The following is an 8771-nucleotide window of genomic DNA, read 5'->3' as shown; positions in this document are numbered from 1 at the left end:
AAAGCCTTTCAACGCATAGTAAGTGAAATATAATTACTTTTCAGTGGATATTACTAGCTGCTCTATTCTCAATTTATTTATACATATATAATCATGGAAACTAACAGGTACGATGGAATATTATCTTCTTTATTACTGTACATTATGCCTGTAGTGTGTAATCAATTTTGACAATTATTTGCAGTCTACTGCGTGCATGCTTATGCGTGCGTGCAGATCAACTGAAAAAGTCCGCCAGGGTCGTTGCAAAATTTTTCCACTGGAGCCAAAGCCACGTTTCTGTTAACGATTACTCCGCTAATTGCAGAATTTATGAATTTCTTGTACACGAAGTAAGTGAAGCAAGTGTTTTTAGTTTATATTACGTTGTAACCCATGCTGTATTTGTCATGTGTACATAGTTTCGGGGCTGCTATAAACTACGAGGGTTTGAGTGGAAAAAGTTGGCCTGAACTTCTCAAAGAATTTTTCCACCTTGTCAACGGTATGGCGTAATTTGCTGATTCCGCAGTTTCCTGATTACAAAAATTATTATTATATGCTTGTATGTTTGCTCAATGCTTTTATAACAAAAAAATACATTTCGTAATAAAATCTAATTATCATAATTAATGAGTAATGTATTGTACAGTATTGCACTGTATATGTAGTATGTACCAGATACTTTAAGGGTAAACGTTCTGTACATTTCTTAAAAAATTTAGCACTAATGCTTTGTAATGCCAGGTAACAGAAATATGCAACGATAGCTTTTTTTGTAATTTTATTTACTGCTGCATTTAGGTTCCTAATAACAGGCGCAATTCGTTTTCAGCAGTATGAAGAGTATCAGCATCTTTTGCACCTAATAAATTAATTTTTCCAGAATGGAAAATCATCGCCGTACAACCTTGAAGCCGGACTCGCATGGCCGGAAATATTTCAGGTTCAAACATGGCATCAGCTTTTGCTCTTATTGAGTTGTATAATTTCTCTAAACTAAGAAATTTCCCAAAATTGAAAGTGGCGACAATGTTAACAATTCTTGGATTCTTTAACGATGCTTTTTGATAGCCGTATTTTTGCAGTTTCCGGTAATAGTGATCCAATAACGCGAGAGCATCACTGATGGACTTTGCACCATTAACTGTGATCTTGCCGTTGCGGTACACTTGGCAGTGCGATTTGTAAGGACGAATGGAACGGAGAAGAAGCCCGGAAAACTTATGTGGTGCATAATGAGCAAGCGGAGCGCGTTCGGATAAGCTGGGTAAGTCAATTGCGCAGCCAAGGTCAGCAGTTGCAACAACGTTAGTTATTTTCGCCATTCAGCCAATTTGCAAATGTCTCCGCTTTTGAAAGCGTTGTTTGTGGTAATGAAGTAAGCTCCTTAAACTTCGGGCACCCAATGTCTTCAAGATTAAACACTTCAGGCAAATAATTTTCCAAAATCTTTTGCTTTTCCAACTTTGGCAAAAAACGTCAAACGCGCAGGTCGTTCACCAATAAGCTCCAGCATATCCTGAATCGCCCTGGCGATGTCCAAGTATAAATAATCTCCACGATTATGCCAGACAAGTCCGTGTGAGTGACGCGATTGGCTCCTAAATTCAACGCGGTAACGATTAAAGTGGGATGGAATGGTGAATGTGTAGCACCTGCTAACACTAGTTGGGCAATCACAAAATGCCAGCTGTTTTATAAGCCGTTGGGAGCCAGCGATAAACCAATCAATATCTAAGACAACCTCCGCTTTGAAGTCTCCATTCTGTTATCGGTACGCTAGCAATAGCTCCGCCCTTTGGAAATGGATTCCTTAAATAGGTATCCGCGCACGACAGCTGATTTGAGATTCCGACTACCCGCTTCAGTCCTTGTTGTGGGGCCAACGACTTCGGGAAAACGACATATGTGTCAAAATTAATTATGGAGCGCGATAAATTATTTGACCAACCATTTGGACGAATTATTTTGGTGTACTGACAAAAATATTCAACAAATTCAACAAATTGTGGAGGATGAAAATTATTTTGATGGTAAACAAAATATTTTGTTGATACTGGATGACGTGGCAAGTGGTTTGGTGAAAATGAGCATTTGGCTAAACTCTTCACTCAAAAAGTACACCATAAACGGCTTTGTGTATTTCTATTATTCAATAACCTATATAAACAAGGGTCTGCTATGCGAGACGTGCATCTTAATGCACAATATCTTATACTGTTCAAAAATAATCGTGATGTGAACCAAATCAAGATTCTAGAAAGGCAGACTGGTTTAAAACATCTCAGCGGAGCTTACGAGGAAGTCGGCCAGGAACCATTTCAACCTCTCATTCTGGATATGAAACCGGACACACCTGCCTATTTAAGGATTCGTTCAGCAATATTACCGGGAGAGTTGACTAAAATTTACGTTAATCCACATACGACAACCTTGCCCAAGAATGTGTGATCAGATTTTAAAAGACTTTGCACCGTTTCTCCTTACCCTGCGATCGCTGAAACCCAAGCAGCGTCGTTTTCTTTGGAAAATATTTCGAAACGACAACTTCGCTGTTTTGAAGAAATTTGTTTGAATTTGGTAAAGAATTCAGTGCCTCTTACCACCGATCAGCTAAAGGTGTGTCAGCGTTGGCGTCGACCATTAAAGCTGATTGCCCTCAAAAAATATCCTTTACGAAGCAAGAGGGAAATTTTATTACAGCGCGGAGGATTCTTACCTGCGGTTCTACCTGTATTGGCAGCTGTTTTGGGAACTGCCTTACTGAAATGAAACCGGAAGTGCATTATATTGTTCCCGCGAGCGAAATGAAAAGACTTACAAGTGACACGGTTGGTCGTATTGTAACGGATGTCCAATTACAACAGCAGCCTACTGCAGTTGTGGATATTGTAAAACTGGACGATTTGATGAGAGATATAATTTCACGGAATACGCTAAGCGAATGGGAGAAAGCGGAACTGTTATCAAGAAACTTGGCTCGCTTTTGGCGCTGAAAGAGTCGGCGTTCGGCCCTGACCAAATGGTTATTCCGCCTCCAGCATCTGTGCCCCCATTCCAGTACAACTATTAAAGAAGCCGTGGGTACCCCTAATATGCCTGATCGTATGTTAGATGCTTTCCTCCTATTCCACCTGCACCCCGGCAAAACGCAAGCGTGCAAAGCGAGAAGTATTTGATGAAAACACTTTACAAATCGAAGGTCCCATCGGTTCAAGAACCAAATCCCAGTTCAACTGGATGACTATTAATAACAAATGAGTGGTGGTGGATGCGTTCCTTTTCTTTGTCTTTGGGTGAAGGTATGACATGGAACTGCACATCTAGCTGTTGCGATGGATCAAGCAGTAGCGACGACGAATACGATGGCCAATCTACTGCTACGACAAGCGTATCTGAACCCTCAGCACCCGGGCAGCTTAACAGGGATTCAAAAGTTTCGCAGCCACTTTCCACAAGCACCAAACTATCAACAAACGCGGGAACAGCTGGAGCATCTGGATCCATATACAGTCCACAAATCTCGACGCAAAAGGTTCAAAAGAAACCCCGTAGTTGTCTCAAACCTAGCGGAGCAATATCAAGCCGATCTGGCAGACATGTCAAAATATGCGAAGCAGAACAAAGGATACCGTTGGATATTGTTTGTGATCGACGTCTTCAGCAAGAAAGTGAGCTGTCAACTACTAAAGAATAAAAGCGGTCTAGAAGTAAAACTTGGGTTGGAAAAGGTGTTTGCAGAACTCGGAGCTCCCATTAAATTGCAAACGGACAAAGGTCTTGAATTTTACAATAAGGACGTTAAGAGTTTTTGACAGCCCAAAAGGTTTTTTGTTCTCTTCTGAAAATAAAGCAATCAAAGCATCCTTAGCTGAAAATGGCATACGCAATCTCAAGAAACGAATATGGAAATTATTTCGACACCGACAGTCTAAAGTGTACTGGGACGTTCTGGGAGATTTGGTAAACAGTTACAACAACGCAATTCATTCTTCGCATAAAGTCACGCCTAATGAGGTTAGCCAGTCCAATTCTCTGCAAATATTCAATCGACTATATGCAGAATTATTATTGGGAAAGCAGAAAAGCCAAAGTACAGCGTAGGTGACACAGTACGAGTAGCCATCGACAAAACACTTTTGAAAAAGGATATGAGTCAACATTTAAGGAGGAAATTTACAAGATACACCAAGTATTACCACAACAGCCCGAGCCCCTCTACGTATTACTGGATGAAGACGGGGACTTAATTCGCGGGAAATATTACGAAGCCGAACTCAGTCGTGTCAGAAATGGCTCATAATAGCTTTTATGTCACGCTTCCATCTGATGCCTGTATGCAACAGTTCCCAAAAAATAATGCAGCTGAATGGACCACAAAGTTAAAGAGCGTGATATCGCTACCGGGACAATGGGAAATGGCATTGGTGGAAATACAGTATCCTAATTCAATGTACAATTTACCCAGTCCCCAAACGTTGCACGTTGACCAAATTACTTCTATGGATAGCAACGGTGTTTTCGCTATGGAGAGGGACACAATTACGGTACCTGCAGGGATCTATGAGAAAAGTGACATCATTAATTTTATCAACAGTAAAGTACCACGGTTAAAGCCATTTCGCGATTCTTCAGCGAAAGAACAGGCGGCTTTCCAACTAGAATTATTTGCAACCGAGCCCAAGCTCAAAGTGAAATTTTCCAGCGTACGTGTTTTTCTGGATTTTCCTCCTCATCTTTGCATCTATCCCGTATGCTTGGATTTAAAGAACGACGATTTTCTGCTGCACAGTCTGAACAATATGAAAATTTTTAATGGAAAAACGAATTTTGCTTCCGCAGCTACAACACTGTCCGACCAGCTGAAAGCCCTGGCAGAGTTGCAACTGTTGGAGACGTCTATAACAATGACAGCAGATAAGCCCGTAAATATGCACATTGGGAACCAGTCAATTTTTGTCTACTGCAACAAGTGCGACTACAATATTGTGGGCGATGAAACTATGCAGCTTTTGCGCGCTTTCCCCATTAAAGCAAGTGTTCCTCGCTTCGAAATTGTTTCCGAAAGGTTTGAGGATCCACATTATTTACCTGTTTTATACGATCGACTGGACACTATTGATATCAACATTGCAACTGATCTCGGAGAAGCGGCAATTTTTCAGACTGGAAAGTCAATGGTAAAGCTGCATTTCCGCCCCATTCAGTATTACTATCGCTAAAAATGCCCGTAATCCTCTTTGAGCCGTCACCATCGTTCTATCTGGATTTATTTGCGGGGGCCGCCACGGGCGCTAGTAGCCAGCACGGCTATGGAGCCGTCATGACACGCTATCGCGGGAGTTTAATGCAAAATGGCAGCGGATTTATGCTACCTAATTTCCTGCGCGCAATGTTAGTAAATTAGCGCATTTTGCTGCCCCGGTTATTAAAGCAGCGGCACCACATGCCAGAGCAGCAATGGAAGCAGCAAAGCCCCACTTACGCGACGCAGCGACAACAGTTTTAAGTGAAACATCCAAGAAGGTAGGAGAGAAAATTTCGGAAGCGTTAACTGCGCAACCTCAACAGCAAGGAGGCATCAAACGGCTCAAGCAGCAGCACAAGAGGACAAAAGATAAAGAAACCTTCCTTCCGACTTAAACGGCTTAAACGGATTCCCCAAGAGAATTTGAGGACGCATTTTAAAATGGCTTTTATTTTGGAAGGAAGCGTGCCAGCTATGCAGGTCGAGTCGGATTTATTCTCCGTTCCGGCCACTCTAGCGGATTTTGTGCGGACAGAAGAAGAACGCATTCTACCAACATCAGGGCAAACAGAAGAAATTAGTTCTGGAGAAATTTCCTTTTACATTCCCCCTTCAACGTCGGCGCTGCTAGTGCTACCGGAAATTACGCTAGAAATGGATATTGCAATCAAAAAGCAAATTGCAGGACTTGGTGCGGCTACGCATATTGAAAACACGGATCTGGTAGCACCAGTGAACTTGATTGCGCATTCTATATTCAGCTCGGTAGAGGTAACAATGGCCAACCGCCTGATAACTAATTCCACCCCATTATATGCCTACCGAGCGTACTTGGAAAATTTGTTGGGGTACACACCGGCTGCCCTAAAAGCCAGGCAACAAGTGCTGGATTTTATATAGACACTCCCGGGTACCTAGAAGATCATGCCAATAACGCTGGAGAAGTAACGCGAAAAGCTATGTTTGTGACCAACGAGTACGTCCCGTTCAGCGCCAAATTATGTACGGACATTTTTCAGCAGGGAAAAATTTGATCACCGGTGTACCGCTACATGTGCGCCTCATTTTGAATAAGCCGGAATTCTACCTGCGTTCATATGCCAATCTTCCAGTGGATACCTTTAAAGCATACATTCGCAATCCGCGGTTGTACGTCAAACGCTTTGTGCCTAATCCGGCATATTTGTCTGCGCTTACTGCCCAATTATCGACAAAGACTGTGAAATACCCTATTGAGCGAGTGTGTATGCGTGTTAATGATATTGGTATGATTCAGAGCACAGTGCTGGCTAATTTACATATTGGAGCAGTACCCAAATGTGTTTTGTGGGATTTGTAAAAGCTCGAGTTTTCACGGGCTGCGCCGAGGTAATCCGTTTAACTTTGAACATTTCAATCTCAACTATATAAGTGTCGAAGTCGACGGACAGTCGTATCCCGCACAAGCCTACCGACCAAATTTCGCCACGGGTGATTATTTGCAATCATATGACGGTCTGTTGGAGACGCTCGGCCGCTTGCACGCACCGGACGGGGCGCTGCCTTTCGACCGTAAAGCATTTGCGGAAGGATTTTCTATTTGGGGATTCGATCTGACACCTTCACGGACAGGCCGGGGACCGATGAGCACCGTGCGCCAAGGAAATCTATCAATCCGCCTGCAGTTCGCCGCCCAACTAACTGAACCAATTATGGCCATTACGATGATGGTGTGGGATAATATTATTGAAGTCAATTCACATCGCCAGCTAATTGCGGATTTTACAGCGTAAAAACCTAACGTAAGTGTTGTAAGACTTAAAAATGCCGTGTTGTTGCCTGCGCGGTAAGCTTCAGGGTCGCCAGCGGGGGTGGGCGCGCCGTCGGCCCCTTTTGACGCTGAAGAGAATCGTGACGGATGTGGTAAACAATGGGCGACCGGAGCGCTTCGCGCTCTCGGTCGCCCGTTGTTTACAGGACAAAGTGTAAAAAAAAAAATTCAGATTTTATTTTGAATGCAGATCGGCACTAAAATGGACACTGCTGAAATCGACCACGTGCTACGTTCAAGTACCGTGACGAAAGATGCTTTTATTGGTGTATTTGCTGCGGACATGTTACCACCGTCCCTGCCAATGAAGCTGCCATGGGCATGCGTTGTCAATACTGACGAAGCTGCAAAGCCAGGCTCGCATTGGTTGGCGTTCTACCAGGACGTCCTGGGAAAATTGGAATATTTTGACTCTTATGGTCACGAACCGAGATTTTACGGCATCCATATTGAAAGTTTTGCAAGAACGCCGAGTTAGTTATTTCGCAAGCGCATCGTTTACAAATGGAATGGAGTACCGTGTGCGGACAGTACTGCTGCTTTTTTATTCTAAAACGATGCTCCGGCGAGTCATTTACCTCTCTTATTCATTTGTTCACCAATAGCAAATCGTCGAATGATCGAATGGTTTGTGCTTATATTAATCATTATTTTGATTTGAACACTGTAATACGTGATCGCTCTATGATAATTCAGTCTGCTTTCCGTCAAATAATGCAATAAAGTCTGGCCATCCAAACCCTTACGTATGAGTGTAGGTGTAGTTACTTTGTACCGCAACAAATTGCAGTGCAACAAAATATTACACTACAGCAACATTGCGCTGCCATGTGGATGTTTTGTTTCGAAATATAAACAGGACATCGCATTTTGTACTCGTGGTCTTGCCAAAAACATGTGCTTCATAGCAGTTTTTCCTTACTGCATCTATTTCTATTTGGCGAAGCAGAATGGTTTTTCGAATTGTTGTGGACATCAAATGGTATAATCGTAATGAGAAGTCAATTATAACGGAACTGGCAATTAGTTCTGTTGATTTCCATTGTCTATATTACACCCGATTTTTGCTTCCTCCGGATAATTACATTGTTAGCAAGTACGGCATCAGTTCCACGAATGTCGATGAAATATTTGTTAAAGCTTTCTCGGACCTGGAGATTCAGATAAATCGAGCGTTCAGAAACTATCTGCAAAACGTTAAAGACCCCTAAGCGTTGTTTTCTATGCGAAAGGTTCAGAAAAGTGCGGTATTATCCAGGATTTATTAAAATCTGATTGCATCAACTTGGACTCGTTAGGCTGCCCGCGCTTTTCCGATTTATGCAATGACAGATGCTACAGTCCCAACAAAACGCAGGCTTACTCAAACTGGATGCTGACTCAGTATCTAAAAGTTCCAAAAAATGCTTGCTTTGCCGCATGCCGATCCCCGACAAAGGTGCTCGTCATCATCGACGACGGCGCAGTCGAATTTCAAGACCTGATCTTAATTACTATTCGGGTATGTGCTCAGATTTTGATGTTGTTTTTCGTAAAACGTTTCTGACAAGGTTTATGAAATTGCAGATGAACAAGGAAACAGGTGCTGCATCCGTTGTGGAGCTGTATTCATTTCCGGTGAGGACCACCCTGAACAAAAATAATCGCGGATATTAACACGCCTGACATTTTTAGCGCATGAATCATTGAGCGATCTGCTTGGACATTTAGATGATAACAAAAATGCTGTAG

The 8771-nt window shown here is 42.6% G+C and overlaps 1 long non-coding RNA gene across 1 annotated transcript; it reads left to right on the top strand.

The window, feature by feature from the left end:
* Window positions 1-223: 223 nt before the first annotated feature.
* On the top strand, window positions 224-1437 carry LOC129602173 (uncharacterized). Its single transcript, XR_008692366.1, has 4 exons — window positions 224-332; window positions 402-484; window positions 866-925; window positions 1068-1437. It is a non-coding gene; the product is annotated as an uncharacterized LOC129602173 (long non-coding RNA).
* The last annotated feature ends 7334 nt before the right edge of the window (window positions 1438-8771 follow it).

Source organism: Paramacrobiotus metropolitanus, unplaced genomic scaffold (assembly GCF_019649055.1).
Source record: "Paramacrobiotus metropolitanus isolate TYO unplaced genomic scaffold, Prichtersi_v1.0 Parri_scaffold0000352, whole genome shotgun sequence".
Lineage (NCBI taxonomy): Eukaryota > Metazoa > Tardigrada > Eutardigrada > Parachela > Macrobiotidae > Paramacrobiotus > Paramacrobiotus metropolitanus.
Note: the sequence above shows the minus strand (reverse complement) of the source record. Positions and strands in the feature narration are given on the sequence as shown.